Genomic DNA, 20,968 nt, shown 5'->3' with positions numbered 1-20,968 from the left:
GTATGCTATGACTAATTATCTTTAAATCATTGTTGCCACATGCAGATGTGTTTATTAGAAAGAGATCACTTGTGTTTGATGTATTTGCCACTGAACGATGACTGACAATTTCCTCAGACCCAAGGGACAGTGAAACCTTTCTTGATTTTTGTCAAAAAACTTACAGTATATGAACAGAGAAGTCACTGATTGTTGCAGTGAATATTTCTCCCTTGTATTCACCCAGTTCAATGTGAGAGCATTCGACTCTTCCATAATTACCTGATGTCTGGAACAAATTTACTTGACCCAGCTAAAACAGTTTGACCTAATAATGTTCACAAGGTATATCCAAAATGGCAATGAAACCTCTACCCTCGCAAGTTTTGACACAAAGACATCAATTATTATTCACAATTGCATCACAATTTGCAATCAGCACTGTCTGTTTCTTGCATCTCAGGAAATTCCCTCCAATTAAATTTCAATGCTCAATTTCCTTCAGCACTGTATCTTGTGGTTGAAGTACATGAAGGCCCTGGAAAAGAGTCACACCAGTCAATCAATCAATTATATAATTTCATAATACCATTTTCGAAGAATGTTGTAACAAATCACTTTGCCATTCATAAGCAATGTTCCTGTGTAGGTGAAACTGAATAATGAAGCTAAGAGCTAAAGGAATTATTGCAATTATTGCATCTTACCATGATGAGCTTAGGCAGACAAAAAAATATATGCAAATGAGCTTACAGTGATTTGAAATCACCCTTAGCTAATCATTAAGTGTAACTCAAGAACTCATTTCGCAAGTTTAGGTGTCGCAGATATCGCATCAGAGTCCGCTTCTGACATATTCAGTTACTTTTTGTCACAATGGAGAAGCATAAATCCACAAAACGTCATTCAGGGAACGTTTTCCAGAGACTTTGCCCCGTGTAGCTCGTGTGGCGTGCAGCAATTCTCGCGAGGATTTTAGAGTAATTCTTGCTCGCACAATTCTGCAACACTGTGGCAAATACGCATAACTCCAGGGCTCGAAATTAACGAAAAAATCCAGTCGCATTTTGCGATAAGATGCGAAAATTTAGTCGCAATTTCGCAAATTTTAGTCGCAAAATCGCCGCGCTGCATTGTGTTGTCAGCGGTTTAGCAGAAAAATATGAGCCCGCAGTACTTGTGTGTAAAGAAACTGCTGAAAATGGCGAATGATCGAAGGAATGGAGCTGTGCACGTAACATCGCAGCTAAATTACTATACAATTACGCTACCTTCTGATAAAATTCACTGTGAGAAACAAACTAATTTTGTCATTTATTTATTTAATTGTTTATTTTAGCAAAGTGGCAACTGCTAACCCTTTTGTTTCGAAAGAACGAAGGTGACAACAAGTCGCAAATTTGCGACTTCTCCAGATATTTTAGTCGCAAAGTGAAAAATTTAGTCGCAAATGCGACCGTATTGGTCGCAATTTCGAGCCCTGAACTCGCTTTTTGAGTTCAGTTATTTTCAATTTACGTATGCTTTGTATGTACAAAATTGGTTCTGCCTTCAGATAACAACAGTCCAAAACTAGACTGACTACCCAAGAGAGACAGAACTTATTAGTACAAAATAATAATTATTACAAAATTGGTTCTGCCTTCAGATAACAACAGTCCAAACTGGACTGACTACCCAAGAGAGACAGAACTCATTAGTACAAAATAATAGTTATTACAAAATTGGTTCTGCCTTCAGATAACAACAGTCCAAAACTGGACTGACTACCCAAGAGAGACAGAACGCATTAGTACAAAATAATAGTTATTACAAAATTGGTTCTGCCTTCAGATAACAACAGTCCAAAACTGGACTGACTACCCAAGAGAGACAGAACTCATTAGCACAAAATAATAATTATTACAAAATTGGTTCTGCCTTCAGATAACAACAGTCCAAACTGGACTGACTACCCAAGAGAGACAGAACTCATTAGTACAAAATAATAATTATTACAAAATTGGTTCTGCCTTCAGATAACAACAGTCCAAACTGGACTGACTACCCAAGAGAGACAGAACTCATTAGTACATTTAATAATTATTACAAAATTGGTTCTGCTTGCAGACAAGAACAGTAAAAAATGGACTGACTACCCGAGAGAGACAGAACTCGTTAGGGTAAAATAAAAATGATTAAAAAGAGACTGGTTGTGCCTTTTGATAACAAAAGTCAAAAACAGACTATCACATACAAGAAATTATTTAAAATGCAATCTGTTTTGCAATAATAATTTAATATTATAGATACTTTTAAAGATTACATTGAAACTGATCAATGTACTTCAGGTCTGGTATCCAGCTAGCAGCCTAAGGCTGTATTCCGCCATTACATAAATGTACACTGTAGTGTGTTTCAGTCTGACCTCTACTCAAAAACAACAAACAGCATTTTCCTATGCTGAATTTCTCATTGGGCTAGCGCCGGGTCATTGAGGTACACAAGCAACCCCACCATGACAAGGTATGGACTATGAGGTGGTTGCAAAGTACAAAATGATCAGAAAATCGTCTGGCATTACACAGAGTAAACTCCCAGGAGTCAATCGGTTTAGTAAAAATTTACAAACTAACAAACAAAACAAATGACAAATTATCCTAATGATCTTTTGCTTATTAGCTTCGCTCCACATAACAAGCTAAATTATGCTTCACAAATTATTATTATTATTATCATTATCATTATCATTATCATTATCATTATTAGGATATGTTGGTCAAGTTTGTTTTCCATGCTCGACTGGTTATTTCATATCCAACAAGCCTGAACGCAATAAGTATGGGTAATCGACCAAGCGTGAGGTCAAGATGACTGGATATTGGCCAAGTTCTTTTTTTGCGTGTTTATGGACCGAGACGAAGTCGAGGTCCATAAACACGCAAAAAAAGAACGAGGCCAATATCCAGTCATCTTGACCGAACAATCTTGGTCAATAAAGGATTTATTATATGACTTAAAACACCAAAAAATGATCTTTGATCTTGCGGGACCAAGCGAGAAATCCCGAGCGGGCAGTATCGCTCCATCTTGCCCGCTCAGGTAGCCAATCAGAGCGCGCAATTTGGTTCATCTTGCCCGCTCACGGAGCTAGTCATATAATAATATTGTTTTATTGAAAATGTCCCCAAAATAGAGAGAAATCTACTGACTTCATTGTGTAACTGTATATTTTCAGCTGACATGTACCCTTTCCATCATTTTGTAGAGCTCATATCCCAGCTCATATTAGCTCATATCCCAGGATGGCAGGGCCAATGAAAACTTCTGAATTGTATTACAGAATGATAAAATTCTGAGTGACACTTATAGATTTTACTCTGTCTAATGCCAGACGATTTTACTCGTCAATGGGGGCCTCTTCAGGGATGAATGGGTTAAGTACTCATCAAACAAAGTTTGAGGTTTTGGTGGGAGAAATCGCAATATTAACTGCATCACAATATGATTGGTGTATTTAGATGGCTAGCTCTACTACATAACAGTACATGTACAGGGTTCTCCCTAGTTTTCAGCGCAACAGGTATGGCACCTTTTCACACCCGTAAAGCAATTGGTTAATGTTGGAGGTTCTGCAAAGGATGTACATGCAAACAAGCAAGTGACAAGTAACAAGCGAGAAAGCTTGTATACCATGTCATAGGAAATAGTTACATATCACCCTGCACAAGCAATGTGGAATACAGCCGAATATATGCTGTGCAGTTATTGACTGATTGGTTAAATCTTTTTATGACTTGGTATAAAGGGCTTCACATTACTGAACATGTGACATTGTTTGCACAAGGAGCCAGAGCCGGCCAAATTTTTGCGCGGCCCATCAAAGAAATTTGAACGCAAGGCTAAATTCCTAGAATACTTTTTCTCACAGTCTAGGAACAATGGTGTGAAAAAGCAACGTGATCCCGAACCACACGTCAATAATAATAACACCGTAACTGTTCATTAAAGTTGTTAAGATCGAGATCACGTAGTGCAGTATGACACAGGAATAAAAATAGTAAATGTAGAACCGAAAGAGTTAATTCTCCATGTGAATCGTTCCATGTCTGTTTATATTATTTTCTTGTCATCATGTCACACACCAGGCAGTTACTTTAATGTTTAACTCCTCATTTCACAACAAAAGTAAATGCGATATTGCCAGGCTTGCGGATTTGTTTAATCTAACAGCAGTACCGCTAAAAGAGAGGGCCTATTTTCGTCACAATGAGGAGATATGAGCTTTCGCGTTTACTGCCTTGACGGCACAGGATAAAATTGCTTCAGTTGGGCAGCGTGCTGGCAGTCGTCGGGGAACGACAATCAGTGATCAGATCGAGAAGTCTTCTTAAAAGCGAAGAGGGTGAGTGGTCTCGTAGAAGATAGTTTCAACTTATATGGTGGCCCAATGTCTATTCGCAAGCAAAATACTGGACATTTGCGACAGAGATTCTTTCTCGGACACACTGCACTCGCAAATTAACTCATTCATGAGGATTTGGCGTAGTAACTTTTAGTCTCTAGTGAAGAACTTATAAAAAAGGGCACTCGAATTCTCCTTCCCTCTTTCTCCTATGATGAAAAGACAATAAAACATGTGCAATATATAGGATATGCACTTTAAACAACAAAAATTGTCAATGTCAAGTGTTTGTCTCTCTGTAAAGAATTCTCTATAGGGTAGACATTGAAAGCTATTTTGTTCAGAAAATTTGTTTCATTCATAAAAGGAATAATTTTCAATAATGTACATGTACGTGTACAAACATTACCGTGACTTTCTTTAACTGATCTTGTGTTGCCTGAAAATAAACCTATAATGATATGATATGAAACACCAAAAGCACCCATTGAATGACACTCAGTATACATGTAGATAGTTAGAAACTGCATGACAACGACAGTGTCAGCAATTATTCGGTGCCCTTGAATTAAATTTGATTTTTGTCAGCCTTTTCAGGTGATCAGTTGTTTCTTTGTTGTACTTACATCCAGTGTAAGAAATATGGGAAACATAAAAATCCCAGTGAGTTAATAGATTGTATACCTCAAGTATATGCTACCCAAGAGGTTACAAAGTGAAATGGTGAAAGAGTGAGTTATGGATTGTATACCTCAGGTATATGCTACCCAAGAGGTTAGAAAGTGAAATGGTGACACAGTGAGTTATGGATTGTATACCTCAGGTATATGCTACCCAAGAGGTTACAAAGTGAAATGGTGACACAGTGAGTTATGGATTGTATACCTCAGGTATATGCTACCCAAGAGGTTACAAAGTGAAATGGTGACACAGTGAGTTATGGATTGTATACCTCAGGTATATGCTACCCAAGAGGTTACAAAGTGAAACGGTGACACAGTGAGTTAATAGATTGTATACCTCAGGTATATGCTACCCAAGAGGTTACAAAGTGAAATGGTGACACAGTGAGTTATGGATTGTATACCTCAGGTATATGCTACCCAAGAGGTTACAGAGTGAAATGGTGACACAGTGAGTTATGGATTGTATACCTCAGGTATATGCTACCCAAGAGGTTACAAAGTGAACTGGTGAAACAGTGAGTTAATAGATTGTATACCTCAGGTATATGCTACCCAAGAGGTAACAAAGTAAAATGGTGTGACAGTGAGTTAAGGATTGTATACCTCAGGTATATGCTACACAATTAATTATTAATAGCATAGCTGTAAATTTAATTTTGTATACTCTTTCGAATCAACTTTTAGGCCATGCTTTAACTTGCTTTTTCTGTGCAAATACTGTTGCAGCACATCTGGAACAATAACCTAGCGATCAAGTCCACAGAACTGCCTTATCTTGGACAATCAAAGAAATTAGATAATTTATATTTTGGTCAAATTGATGGAAGTAAGATTTGTCATCAAGATACTTTATTTGGGTGGGATTGACGGAGGTATTGACAATTATGGGAGACCAAAGCGAGATAATCTCCCAGGTGGTTTCTTCTGAAGTGTAACCGACTTTCAGTGAAACCTAGTGTCAAAGGAGTAATCTTATTAAGCGCCCAGTCCAAAATTTAGCTTGCTCCGGCTCCTCTTGCATGAGAAACCAGTGAAGGTACATGTAGTTATACAGGTGACAAGGGATTAACTACAGAATAACCGGCCACTATTGTGCTCTTGTAGTGGCATCGTTTGAAGAACAAGGCATCTGCAAGTGGCGAATAAGGGGCTGGGTATACAGAGATCCATATATTACATGTACATGTAATTTCCTATTCGTTATTATTGTTATTGTCTTAAAGGGCCTTAATACAATATAAAGTGAAATTACTAAGGGAGTAGGTCTGCAAAAGTAATGACTGTGCTGAGGCCCTCCTTGGCGTTTTGGGAAACGAGGGAAGATGGCTATTTTGAACCGGGGAACAGAGGAAAAATGACAAAATGTCTTAGGAACAAGGCGACATAAACAATTTTAGGGAGCAAAAAGCTGGGTACAAGTTTGAAAGTAAATTGGGCGGGGAACAAGGGAACAAAACTTTAAAATTTTAAGCCATTTAAACTTAAATCAGGTTTGTAAGTAAGATGACGACTTACCGAAAACTCCTCCGGCAGTCTTTTGCTTTTCGGATCTTTTGAATCTTCCCGCCCATTCGCTAAATGTAGCTGTTCGGCCAGGCCACCCTTTGTTCCAAACGTTCGTAGAACTCCCTTTACGTTTTGAAGAAGGTCTCTATTTTTGCCATGAAGTCTTCACCGATTAACCCTTTCGGAGACTGTCTGAGGTTGAATCATGTCACTGGCGTGTATCTTTCTGGCGAATGCTGATTATCTGACCTGAATTGTCGTTGCCCTTTCTTCCGGATTCCGTCGATGTTTACTGGGTTTATTTGGTGGAATGCGTGCCATTTCACCCGAAAAAAATGTTAAGGAATCGCAAAGATCCAATTTTGGTCGTCCAACAAGGGAAAAAGAGAGGAAGAGCACATGCATTGATCGCCCGCGCGAAAAACAAACCGATAATTCAAACCGATCTCGTTCCCAGAGTCCTTGAGTCGGGGCAATTTATAATGGCGGACAAAGTTGGTGCATCATGTAATTATTGTGAAATGTCCACAATCCTTCTCTTTGTGCCAACATCCAATCACAACCCGTTGTGAGCCCAGTGCGATTCCTGGGGCGCTTTCATTTTGGGTGGAAAAACCGGGGAGAATTTTCTGCTTTAAAGATGCAGAGCAAATTTCCTCAATCAAAATATGGAACGGGGGAAAGTGTGTTCCTTTTGAGATTTCCTTTTCTGTTTTTCTCAAGAGACTGGATACTAATCACTTAAATAACAAATATGGCTGCCGGATTTTCGATCATTATTTCATAAGAAGTAATTCTCACCTGCAGCTACGGGCTATGAAAGCACCCACGTTAATTGACTGAAACCCGCACGATTAATTTGGGCAGCTAAACACCAATGCTATTTTTTTTTCTTTTTTCAAGGGGCATGGTAAAGTCTGCTTACTAGCCTACATTACTTTCTCAATCTCATTCTGTGCTGGGACTCCTATATCACAAAGGCCTTGATTTACATGTTATTTGCATGATTCATCCCAGCAATTTACACGAAATTTACGCAAAAAAACTATTTTATGGCAAGCTTGTGTCAAGGTACATAGATTTTATGGCCTTTGCAATTGTGGTAAACAACTAAAACGATCTAATCTTGTGAGGCCCTAAGTACCCGTTTATATGGAGAAACATTGTCCCGGGAAGAAGGGGCACTCGCTTACCGGAGTTACCCTGGACCAGCCAACTTTTCCTACATTTCCCTATAAAATGCGATTTAAGTAAACTGTTAACATGAGGAAAAAAAATGGCTCGGCTAGAAGGGAAACCCACCTAGCCGGGTCACCCTTTGTCAACGGTAGGGTCGCCCTCCTGGCCAGGCCAACTTTATTCCATGTTAACACTTTGGCTCGCTCAGTGGAGTCAACTTGGTCGAGGCAAGATGATGAGAGAATGCACGAGTACTATCTTCCCAGTCTCCTGATGATCGAAACTGAGCCGGGCAGCTCTTGACTCTGGGAGGGTGACCATCTTCCGAGGACAACTTTTCTCCATATCAACAGGGCCTAAGACTTGATCAAAGTCGAACTATTAAAACACATACCGATAGGCATTTTAGAGGTTGCAACCGGCGAACTTTTGATAAACCGAACTCAGTGCAACATGCAGGGCTAATTCAACAGTTTCCCACATAATTTAATTAGGTAATAAATATTCGACACTCAAAATCATCGTGAACAGGGCATACAGATCCAAAACCATTTGGTAACTTAGACAGGACACGCATGATGATAGAGCGCAATTTACAGACATTTTATGAGACATGACCAAACGGCGTAAAATCTTTGTAAATTTTCGATTTATAGACATTTTTGCAAGATTTTATAAAGTCTGTAAATTTCAAGTATTTCCTCTTGTTGTAGCTACAATAATTTATAAACATTTTACAGACATTTTATAGAGCTTTACTCAACAAAACTCTGTAAAATATCTGTAAAATAAATTTACAAAGATTTTATATTTATGGGGTTAAGTGTTAAAGTCTGTAAATTTATTATTTACAGACATTTTATGAAGTCTGTAAATGGTCCAAATTTTCCAGTGTTTGTTTGATTTCTTTTCAAACTCTTGCGATTCAAGAAAAATTAATTGCCTAACTGGTGAATTCAACAGTAGATTTCGCTGGAAAAACCGATATCACACTCATCCCTTCGTGATTCATGCGATCAGTCGGTTTTTCAGGTGAAATTAACCGTGGAATTCACTAGTTAGGCAGCGAAGAAAATGACATAATTAAGCAATTTCCGGGGAAAACCAAAAGGCGGACAGTTCCAAAGCCTTTTATTTTCACTAATCCTACAGCCAGTAAGAATAAACAAGCCGGGAGCTCCGCTTTTAGGCTTGGCTAAATCTATATATTATTATTATTATTATTATTATTATTATTATTATTATTATTATTATTATTATTATTATTATTATTATTATTCGAATAAATAAAGATTTGGTAAAACATTTGACAATAAACATCGGCGATAAAATATTATAAAACAACATGACACGACGTTTCGACGTTTCCAGAACGTCATTATCAAGTAAAAAAGAAGTAATGAAATAGAGTATATATATATAAAGTGAAGATATGAATAAATTAAAAGGCATTAAAAGTTAAACCAAGAGTTTGGCCCTAATGGAGTCGCTCTGGGTAATTAAATTGGGTTTTATTGTTCTTATGTATAACATTTCATAAACAGATGGCACGTCGTATATCCGTCGGATATTACGTCGGATATACGACGCGCCATCTGTTTCAACGCATTGCTGATCATCGATATTCTGCCATTGGTCGCCATCTGAGAGATGCCCATGGGAACATTGACTTACTCAATGAGAGCCAGTTTAGAATGCTTAAGAAATGTAGCACGAAATGGGATTGTCTCGTTTATGAAATGTTATACATAAGAACAATAAAACCCAATTTAAATACCCAGAGCGACTCCATTAGGGCCAAACTCTTTGTTTAACTTTTAATGCCTTTTAATTTATTCATATCTTCACTATATATATATATACTCTATTTCATTACTTCTTTTTTACTTGATAATGACGTTCTGGAAACGTCGAAACGTCGTGCCATGTTGTTTTATAATATTTTATCGCAGATTTTTATTGTCAAATTATTATTATTATTATTATTATTATTATTATTATTATTATTATTATTATTATCAATATTAGTAGTAGTAGAAGTAGCAGTATGTACTTATGATGCTTTGCTGTCTCGTTGCGCTTTTTATTCTTCAGAAAGAGTACCATGATATTATCTATATGCTCCACAGGTGGTTACTACTCAGACACTCCGGCTTTTGTCAGCGACAGTTGCAAGAGGTGTCCAAATGGCACGTTTGTTCACAAAAATAAGGCACCTGGAAAAAGTTACTTTGACTGCAGTTCTTGTTCTCAAGGTTAGATACTAGAATATAGATACAATTAAACTAAATCCAGAAATTTAGGCAAAAGTCAGTAAAGTCAACAACACACAATCGAAGACCTTTTAACATGAAAGAACAGGCATCGTCAAGAACATTTTGTCAATTATCAAACCAACAAGACTATCAAATTAAAAGGGCTTTCTTCTTCAAGCATCCACATTCAATCTCATCCCATGAGAGAAGGTGCTTACTAATTCATTGCTCAAGAGTCGACGACTGTGAAAGATACTACGCTGTCTTGATGATAAAATAAGTCCATTAGACGTAAAAAAAAATCGAACCGCTATGCTTCAATGAGGCTGTTTATCTGAAAAAATATGCATACGGGTTTGAGTAAGACTTTAAGACAGGCAACATTAGAATGACTGATCTTGGCATTACTAATAACTCTTGAAAACGCTTTCAAACGACTACCACTACAAGTTGCAACTAATCTGGCTGGCCATTTCAACTAGTCTTGCAGCCGAAACGTAAAAGAATATTTCGCAACATCTTGAGCCGGACCAAACGTCGCTAGAAAGATACCAATTACTTCAAAGGTATATATCTCGCCAACAGATCAGCTATAGCTTTTTTTTTCCGTGATGTCACCATTGTTATTAATATGCCAACCAAACTGGCTGTTGAAACAATGACTTCTTTTGTTCCGTGGTTGGCAAATTTGAATATCATCAATGTGACTTCAATGTTTGTAAACAAGAAATATTAGGGAAAGTCCAAAGCAATTAAAATTTCAATAACAATATCTTAAAACAGACAGCTGTTGACTAATTAAAGCAAAGCATCAGTGCGGTGTTGATACATGGCATTAGTAATATCACTATGAACCTAACAGAAGGTCTGAAAGGGGGCCGCGTGTCGGTCACCAGTTAAAATTTAATCACTTTTTCGGATGTCAGTTAAAATTTACAAATCTCTTCGGTTGTCGATAAATCTCAGTTTATGAGTGAAAATGCAAGGTAATATTCATATTCGTTATGTAATGCGCTCAGTTTGGACCTCATGATAAGTCTGGTTTGTTAACGCAATGTGATCGTTTATTTCACCTTTCTTAACAAATACCGACAAATAAGCCACTTTCGAAAATACCATAATTCTCTTTGTTTGTCCCTCCGATTTTTGCATGAGCATTGTTTTTGTTTTCTTTTGGGATTTACAATGGTCCCGAGAGAAACTGGAAACAATGCTTTATGCAAAATTTGGAGGGACAAACAAGGGAGTCTGACGATATTTCCGAAAGTGGCCTATTGCGAGCGTCTTGAAAGCGATCAACCTATCGCAAACAGCGCGACTTTTCCAAGCCAAAAAAGCGACGTTACACTATTCTCGGTTTTCACATGACGTCACGACCGCCATGTAGGTGCCCTAAACAAAGAAAAGGCGGCCATGTTGGTGCCCCGACCAAATTCTCCGGGAATTTAACTCTATTATTATGCAAACGCTTCCTTTTGCCTTCGTGGAAAAACATGGCTGTTGATCACGTGAGTGAAAACCAGCAATTTCAGCTTAAAAATAAATCTCTAAAAGAAAATAGACATTCCAAAACACCATTTACTTTCCCGTAGCATCATCCCTGGTCTCATAAAATCCATTTCAATTCCGCGATTCTGCTTCAATATTTGAGCAGAGTTCAGATTGTGTTTTGGAAATCAAAGCAGTACAAACACGAAACACTCTTTCGTCACTTTAAGACCTTCAATCCTCCTTTTCCACTGCTGATTAATCTTTTAGGGGCTATATCTTTCTATTTTGAGCTCTGTAGAGGTTTACCCCTATTCTAAGAGGAGGAAAATATGTCTTGGAAAATTAGGACTGATGCGCTAGTGACAGTATTTTCTTCTTTCCACAATCTCTGAAAGTGAGATCGCACGTCAGCTGTCGTCAGCGAGCGTGCACACATGGGCAAATGGTAAATGACCAATTGGCCAATCAGAACGCGCGTTTTATCCAAGTTATGTTATAATACTACTTAGACTACTTACCGTCACAAGTGGAGACGCACAAATGCACGAACAGCCCTGCCGGATTGTGTAACACACGCTCTGTTGGCAAGCTTTGAATCCTCTTCCAAATCTGATTCGTCATCATCCGAATCTGTGTCATACCAGGAACCCATGACCCGGAGCCTACAGCTCCCATACTGAGCCTATGTAATGGCATTTTTACAGACCGATCTATTTTTAGACTATCTTTTCCGGGAAAAACAAAGGCAGTTCCGGTTCAGTGACCCTATGACGTCAGCTTAATTTCTTGTAATTGGTCATCGGGCTCCTGTGGGAGTCTCATTCGCGGGAAATTCAATCTAAAAATAAATCGGTCTGTGAAAACACCGTTACACGAACACAGTAGAGTTGTAGGCTCCGGGTCATGGGTTCCTGGTCAGACTCATCAATTTGTTCTTGTCTGTGATCCTCAAACACCTCAGTAACATCCCCGTCGTCCACAAATTGTTTGCTAACAACTCGCATTCGCTAATGATACCTTTGTTTTTTCTTCATGGAATGGAAGTCTCTCTTCAGACTTGTTGCTTGTGAGTTGAACAGTGTAGACAGGCGGTGGCAAGGCCCCATATTTACCTTTTGTGGTCTCGCTCCTAACAGTCTGTTGGCGTACTGGCCTATAACTCTCTAACCACTCTTTAATCTGTTCTTCCATACATGATGTTATGTCCTTACTTGGTAAAGGTGGTATCTATAGGTGCTATAGGAGAAAGATTAAGGCACATGGCAAATTGAGGGACAGGAGAGTACGACCGGTTTTGCGTGTAGTACTTTGCTGCCCATCTGGATGTGCACTTCCCTTTTGTCCCAAAATCCTGCGCATACTGAAGAACAGTGAATGTCTCATACGTGGTTAATTGTCGTATAGCCTGCTCATCCCTTTTTAAAGCAAAGGCACAAATACTTGCGTCTTCCGAGGTACAGTCCCTTGTGGACCACTGGCTGCAGACTCTCCGGTCTCAACTGGTAGTGTTGCTTCACCTTATTCACAGTATCTTTTACATAGTTGTCAATCTTTATAACGTCGACGCTTGCTTGCTTCAAAGACACTCCTTCAAGTTTCATACCCTTAGAATGAATTCCAAAGGTAACCTATAGGGAAACGAGAATCTGAAGAAAAGATGGATATCGTTTCTGAGAGGCTCGTCACTATCTTCAGTTTTCCAGCGGAAAAATCTGTAACAAACAAAGTCTTGTCTACGGAGCATATCCCCTCGATTTGTTTGAATGAACATGTATCTTGTGATTTGAACAACGCTATTTCAACTTCGGATTAACAAATCCACGGTTACTAAATTTGACCTCTTGGTAAAGCCTAACCTGAGGTTATAGTTTAACCCGCTTTTGAGCAACCGGGCCCTGAACTTTACTCTGAATACATCACCAAACTCTGCAGCACATAAAAACAACCAAATTCAACTCGTACCGTTAAGCTCACTGCTGCCTTCAGCGGATATCAAATTTGGCAAGTTGCCACTGTCCATCTGTAACTATTTATATAGAAAATTTCTCGCATTTACCAGCATTAAGTAACAATGAATGTTCTTGTATCACTTCTGTTTTTCGAAAAAAGACTTACACTGGTCTACTTACAAATTATTTCAGTTTTACTCCCTTTCAGTACAAATTAGGGTTAATTAAAACTCTCATCGACAGGGCATATAAAATTAACAACACTACTCAGGGTTTTATCAATACTCTAACTACTATTTGAAACGTAATATGTTTCCTAGTTGGCTAATTGACATTTCCGTTCAAGGTTATCTTAGAAATGTTACTACAAAAGAAGCCCCTAAACATGATGTATCCAACTACCATTTTTACAAACTACCTTACATCGGTTTCTATTCAACTTATACCAGAAAGAAAATTTCATCTATTATTAACAAGTATTGCAAGGATTTAAATGTTAAAGTAATTTTCTCTCCATTCACACTGTGCAACATTTTTAGTCCAAAGGATTTCATTCCGGATTCTCTCAAATCACGTGTTGTATACAAATTTACTTGTGCGGGCTGTGGTGCTCGCTACGTTGGTGAAACCAACAGGCATTTCTACACACGTGTAAATGAGCACCTTTTCCGGGACAAAAATTATTTTCAAGCATCTTAGTTTTTCTAAAAATTGTCACGATAATTGTGATGTTTCTTGCTTCAAAATTATTGATAATGCTATTTCTTTCTATCAACTCAAAATCAAGGAGAGCTTCCATATTGAGCGGTTGAAACCCGAACTCAACAAACAAGTTGATCATGTCAGTTTAGCATTACACTTTTAAACTTTTACCGTTATTTCAGTTGTGTTGTCTATAATATTGTTGGTTCGTTTGAATTTTGCGTACTTGTAACGAACATTTAATCTACAAAGAATCATTGTATTGATAGTTATATATATATACGAATTATCTTGTAAAAATTTTAATGTTACACTCACTATGGCTGAAGATGATGTTTGAAATATCGAAACATGTTCAGAAAATTCAAAAGTGTGGTTGTATTTTTAAAATATTAGTCAAAAATTGTAGTAAAACGATATTGATTAATTTGTAAAGCAGAAATTAAGGCATTTTCCTTTTAATTTAGAATGTCAATAGCATTGGTGTTCCCACAAGTCTTTCATACATTGGTATATTCCAGAGGATTCAATGGTAGTATCACGCAATGTTCCAAAACAGTTTCTTAGATCTTGCATTGCTTTGAGTTCAGTTTTTCGGTAAAAGATGTGAACAGCATTAGAGGCCTGGTGCAAAATATAGATTTGTTAATATGAATAAATTACAGTAACCCTTTATAGACACCACGGAAAAGATAAGATAACAAAATTAAACTATCTTTCGCCATTCTTTTAATAATAAATGAATAAATAAGTTAATTGCGCTGCATGATTTTTCTCAGGGACGGATACATATTCGTTTGCTGGATTTCGGGCATGTTACTGTCTGAATGGATATTTTCGAAGGCACATGTTTGAAGGCTGTGAGTCATGTGAACAACGACAGGGATTCAAATGCGAAAATGGCACGGTTAGTCTTAAACCGGGTTACTGGTGGAAATGGGAGAACGATACAAACAAAGAACTTTACAAATCCTTCAGCGACTTCTTACAGCGGAATTCTTCTGTTGGAAGCCAATCCATCATCGAGTACCGATACCCTCTTCCTCAAGCATATAGATGCCCAAGACCGGAATCATGTCTGGGAGGCATGAACTCCGCATGTCTTGCTGGATATAAAGGACCATTGTGTGAAGTGTGTAGTTCTGGATATTACAAACAGTTCAAGACATGCAAAGAGTGCCCCTCAACAGCATGGATGATAGCACAGCTTTCCGTCATAGCAGCATTAGTTATTATAATCGCTGTGGTTGTGGTTTGGAGAAGCAGGAAACAAGCCAAGAAGAAACAAGATCGCTTCTTAGTTGACATAATTCTTGGAAAAGTAAAAATTGTTATCGATTTCTACCAGGTAACATTTGGAGTTCTCGATGCATTTGCATACATCAAATGGCCAGACTCTCTCGAGTTTATTGGGAAATATTCTGAGATATTACAGCTAAATATTATCCAGATTGCTCCTATCCACTGTCTCTTTCCAGATCTAAAAGTCAATGCTTTTGTAAGATTGTTTACTGTTCTCGGTATCAATGCTGCAGTCATCATTTTAGCATTTATTATTTATGGCATTAGGAAGGTCTTATTAAGCAGAAAAACCTTCCCGAGTCAAGTGGAAAAAGTGAGGAAAATTTCGGAAACAAAGCAGTTGGTCTACAGAACAGTCTTTTTTTTCCTTTACCTAACCTATCTAAGCACCTGCTCCAAGACAGCAAATGTTCTTCCCCTTGCCTGTCGAACACTGTGCCTTGACGAAAAACATGAAAAGTGCGATACGTTTCTAAAAGTTGACTTTAACGTCAAGTGTTCCAGCCAAGAATTTCGACGGTCTGTGATTGTTGCATATTGTAGTGTTTTGTACATCATGTTTCTACCTCTGGCTGTCTTGGTAGTTCTGTGGAGGCACCAAAGGTCATTGAAGAAACATGGCGACAGAGCCGACGATGAATCCACACATTCCCAGCATTCAATTCCAGAAATTGTCACAGGATTACACTTTTTATTCGCAAATTACAACACTCACACATGGTATTGGGAACTTGTTGAAACGGCTCGAAAGGTGACATTAACTTCAGGCATTATCCTGATAGGAGGTGAGAGCAGAGCCTACGTTGGGTTAGCATGTGTTATGTCAGGTCTCTATGGTATGTTCTTTGCGTTCAAGCGGCCAATAGCGGATCCATTTGAGAACAGCCTGATGCTTTCTTCCCTTGCCGTCACATTCGTCAATCTCGTAATAGGTGCTGTCAGTAGAATACCAGCAGAGACCACAAAATCCTCGCTGGAATCATACGTGGACCATATCATGTTCAACGCATTGGTATTTGGAGCAAATTTTCTCGTTATTGCAATTCTTGTGGGTAAGTATTTTGTTCGTATTTAAACTTAAATCAAAAAGAGTTGGGAACGCGTGGCATGACTTCATCTGATTGGTTAAAAATGGTAGCCCTTTGTTTGTTTCGCGCACTAAGTGAATCTAAAATAAATCAATTTGTGACAGTGCTGGGGCAAGACCACAAAGTGATAGATCAACATTATTTTCTAACCTTAGCCTTAACCCTAACATACACCAGTACACTTTATTTGGAAGATACCATGCACCATTAAGGCATAGAATCGGTTTGTACTTTGCGGTCCAAATTCCTTTTTTTTTTTTTTCTTCAGAGAGCAAACTTACAGACTTATATTTAAAGTGCCATTATAATCCTCTTTAGCTATAGATCGATCCGGAGGTACGTAGTCGTTTCCATACTTTGATCTCCGAGAGGGTGGGGAGTGGCACTATTTACTTTGCCCAATGATGTGCACACCATGCATAAATTTGAGCAATAAAAAAAAAAGTTCGTTGTCACAATATAGTGACCTAGTTAAGAGGGTGGTTGTTCATTGCAGAAAAGTCAAAGGCAACCATAGAGGTCCGAGTTTCTGGCACAAGGTTGAATTAGAAAATAATGTTGAAACTATCACTTTGTGATCTTGCCCAGCACTGTCACAAATTGATTTATTTTACATTCACTTTGCGCGCGAAACAAACAAAGGGCCACCATTTTTAACCAATCAGATGAAGTCATGCCACACGTGACTGATTCTGCCATGTTATTTTTAGGGACAAGACAACTGATTTTCCCCAGTAAAGGGTATTCTAAAAATACACTTATTTGTGAATGTGCTGGGGAGCTCATTCATGCTACAACAACGCTCTTATCTAATTCCCTCTTCTTTGGCATCAGAAATATCTGTTTGCTTATTACTTTCCATCTTGTGGTATAACAAAGATTGGTTGAGTTGCAATGTCAAAGTGAAATTTTAAACTTAAGGACGGTGACAACTATTGTTATCACGCATACGTTCTGCGCATCTCGAGATACTCGGATTTCGCATGGGTGGTGTCTATTAATACAGGGATATTTTTGCGCAGTTCAAAACTATGCGGAAACAGCAGAACTTAGCAAATGCTCTTGGTATCCAAAAAGAAAATTGGCGGTAACCACGCATTTTTCAGAGACAATTAAGCTTTAAATTGGAAAAAAACTTCATACATTGCTTTGCATTTCAAGCCTTTTACAAATATTCTTGATAAAATTATCTTCGAAAAATGCGTGGTTACCCCCAATTTTCTCTTTGGATTTCAATAACACTTGTCAAGATCTTTGCTTCCCGCATATTCATTAAACCGGGCAAAAATACCTTTGAATTAGTAGACACCTTAAATTTAGCCAACTCATCAAAGAAGTTAGCTAGGTGGCAAAGCTCAAGTATGCTCAGTGTTCTTTTTTAAACCATCATACGAGTTGTGTTTACTGAAACAAAGTAAGTTCTTCTAGAAATTTTTCACTCAATTTCGATCGAAAACACTTCAGCATCTTACAATATGATTGAAATACAGTGACACGAACAAACATTCGGGCCTTTACAACCACTGGCGAAATACGCATTTTGCAAAGTACCAAGCTCCGTTGTTGGGCTTCTCGTTCACTTGCGATACCATACAAACATATTCACTTCTTTTTTTCTTCTTTTTTTTAGTCCAGTACGGCAGGTATTTTTTCCGCTTTATCAAAGAGTGGCGCAAAGATCCACAATGGTCTCTTTCGTGTTGCCTGGCGTTGCTTTTACCTCTTAATGAACTTCAGACCGAAATACGAGGAATGACAGGGAAAAATTTGCTGAACGAACAAGTGCAAACTGGTAAGTTTAACGTGCCATCAGTATCTAGTACGTTAAAGGAGAGTGGAGCAGTAAGCTTTACACTTGTCACTATTCATGAGCAGCCGGAAGAGTCAGCTGAACCTCAATCAGTCAACTTTGGCTTTGAAGGAAGCGACATCGGTGACCTTGAAGAAGAAGATGCTGACAAAGTGGCATTTGACGCAAGAAAAGAGAGTGGAGCAGTAACCTTTGCATTTGCTACTATCCATAAGCATCCAAAAGAGTCAGCTGAACCTCTATCAGTCAACTTTGGCTTTGAAGAAAGCGACAACGGTAGCCTTGAGGAAGAAGATGCTGACAAAGTGGCATTTGACGCAAGAAAGGAGAGTGGAGCAGTAACCTTTGCACTTGCTACTATTCATGAGCAGCCAAAAGAGTCAGCTGAACCTCGATCAGTCAACTTTGGCTTTGAAGAAAGCGACAGCGGTGGCATCGAAGAAGGAGATGCTCACAAAGTGGCATTTGACACAAGAAAGAAGCTGGGTCATCACGCAAACCCGAGAGCAACATTCGGTACTCATTTCTGACTGGCTTGTTTGAAGTATCAACTGGACTGACTGAAGATTATCGGCATTCTTTAGTAGAAATATAGAACCTTAAGTCTTTCAATAATGTAACCTGGCAGCATATGATTATCTTATTTGATCGTGAAATCGTTATCAGGAATAGAACATAAAAGATTACCTCATCATAAGTCTCAAGGTTTGAAATTCGTCACGGCACATTCCTTGAGACAAGTAATGAACGAGGTTCAAGAGTCTTTTATTGAGTTCATTTACATGTTAAAATAATTAAACGTAAATAGTTTCAGATTTTCTAAGCAAAGGAATTTTTTTAAAGAAGTAAAAGTGTTTGATCTCCTGTGCGACCAGTTGTGCCTGGAGGCCCAGTCAGTGTGCCAGACTGGTTGAAGGCTCAGCGTTGTCGCTTTGCTGTTTTCCAAGACAGGAAATTTTGCTTCGCACTGTCTATTCTCACTCAGGTGTACAGATGGTTGCCGGAGACATACTGCAGGGGACTAGCATGCTTCGGTTTAGTGTCCCGTCCAGGGGTGAGTAGCAATAGTCTCAGTCGCTTCAAACCACAGAAATCGGGATAAGCTCAATCAGTGTGAACCCTCGGGGCTTGAGAGCGACTTCGCTTTGCCTTGCATATATAGCCACAACCATGATACTAATCTGGAGAATATCGTACTTTACAAGAATCTAATTAGTTGGAGCATTCAGTTGTTATGTTCTGATCAATGAACAAACTCAGGAGTAGACAAAGTCAGCAGTTTAGTTTAGTAAATGAAAGGGAAAGCAATGCGTGTGCAGCACCATGTCATCTCAAATAATTAATTAAGTAATTTCATTGTATGAACAAGATTCAGCCTTCCAAAAATGGAATCATGTACACCTGTGACTCAGTGGTGAAGATGGACTCTCCTGATTATGGACTGCTAACTTGTACAAATATCAAACACAATGATTTGCACAATTTATTGCTATGCATGGTTATCCTTCTTAACTTTACTTAACCTTATCGTTGAAGACCTTTGGAACTTACAAAAGCTTTTTAAGCTGGTAAGCTGCCAAAATGTAGCTTTATAATACTTAAAAGACCTGGTAGTGACTGAATGCATGATAGTCTATACCCCATACTTTTGTTTCTAAAATTGCTATATATTTTAGTTGTTTAGTTTGTATCTTGTGATGTTGCCAGGTAGCTGCTTAGTCTCAATAAAAGAATGCCGGATTCATTGAAGTAAGAAAGATAATTTTCTTTAACTTAAAACAAATCATCTTATACTTCAAAGGCCTTGAGCAAGATTTTTTCATCTCTTGGAGTTCTCAATAATAATACCATGTGAGATAGGGAATTTGAAACTTAGGCATTAAGGTAAAAAAAATGGGATAGAGCGGGTTAGGGGATCCTTGGTAGTATGCCTCCAGGATTGATTAAAAAGGCAAAGATAAAAATTAAGGGAAAATATAAATGATAATAGAGACATTAAGATGCCCCGAAATCGGTTTACGGGTAACGGGTAGCGCCATATCTTTTTCAATTTGCAATGACAAAATTGATCTTACCCGGTAGACCCAGCCGTTTTTCTGGGATAGAAACCAGTTTACCCTTAGAAGAGTTACAAGTAGCGACAGAGGAGACATGATGGAGAAACGAGTAAGTTTTTATCATTGGAGTACTTTCTAAACAGAGAACACTCGTAAGCACGAATTTTGGATATATTTGATAGCCTTTCTTAAAGAATTCAGTGAACTTATTTCTGAAGAGAAAGAAGAGCTACATTGCTGCCCAGCCAGCCATCTTCAGTTTGAAAACTATCGTTACCAATCCCCGCCCGTTAACTCTACGGGTATGGCTGCGTGGAAATTTTACTTAAACGGGTACACTACCCGTACCCGTATACCGGTATATGTTGCAGGTAAAATCCGCTTTCAGGTTGAATCCGTTTAAACCTAGGCTAAATTAATGGAATTATGCACTCAACCTAGCTTAACCTCTCCTCTCTCTCCTAAAAAGGATATTTATATCATACATATCATACATTTTTATTTACTCTCGGATTTTTAGAGTAGCTTGGTGTAGCTAACATCTCCGAGCATTTACCCTCCCAACCATGATATACCACAG

At 38.3% G+C, this 20,968-nt stretch overlaps 2 long non-coding RNA genes across 2 annotated transcripts in view; one reads left to right on the top strand and one right to left on the bottom strand.

Moving 5' to 3' along the window:
- LOC138044577 (uncharacterized) overlaps positions 1-6,998 on the bottom strand; it is a 9,100-nt gene extending 2,102 nt beyond the window's left edge. Inside the window, exons 1-2 of the long non-coding RNA XR_011131472.1 lie at positions 6,565-6,998; positions 1-517 (exon numbers count right to left, since the gene is read on the bottom strand). The exon at positions 1-517 is cut by the window's left edge and continues 2,102 nt beyond it. This is a non-coding gene — a long non-coding RNA (uncharacterized lncRNA). The remainder of the gene's footprint in view (positions 518-6,564) is intronic.
- Positions 1-15,131, top strand: part of LOC138045021 (uncharacterized) — a 24,928-nt gene extending 9,797 nt beyond the window's left edge. Inside the window, exons 2-3 of the long non-coding RNA XR_011131529.1 lie at positions 9,864-9,989; positions 14,911-15,131. This is a non-coding gene — a long non-coding RNA (uncharacterized lncRNA). The remainder of the gene's footprint in view (positions 1-9,863; positions 9,990-14,910) is intronic.
- Positions 15,132-20,968: the final 5,837 nt, after the last annotated feature.

This window comes from Montipora capricornis, chromosome 4 (assembly GCF_036669925.1).
Source record: "Montipora capricornis isolate CH-2021 chromosome 4, ASM3666992v2, whole genome shotgun sequence".
NCBI lineage: Eukaryota > Metazoa > Cnidaria > Anthozoa > Scleractinia > Acroporidae > Montipora > Montipora capricornis.
This window is presented reverse-complemented; position numbering and strand designations above follow the sequence as displayed.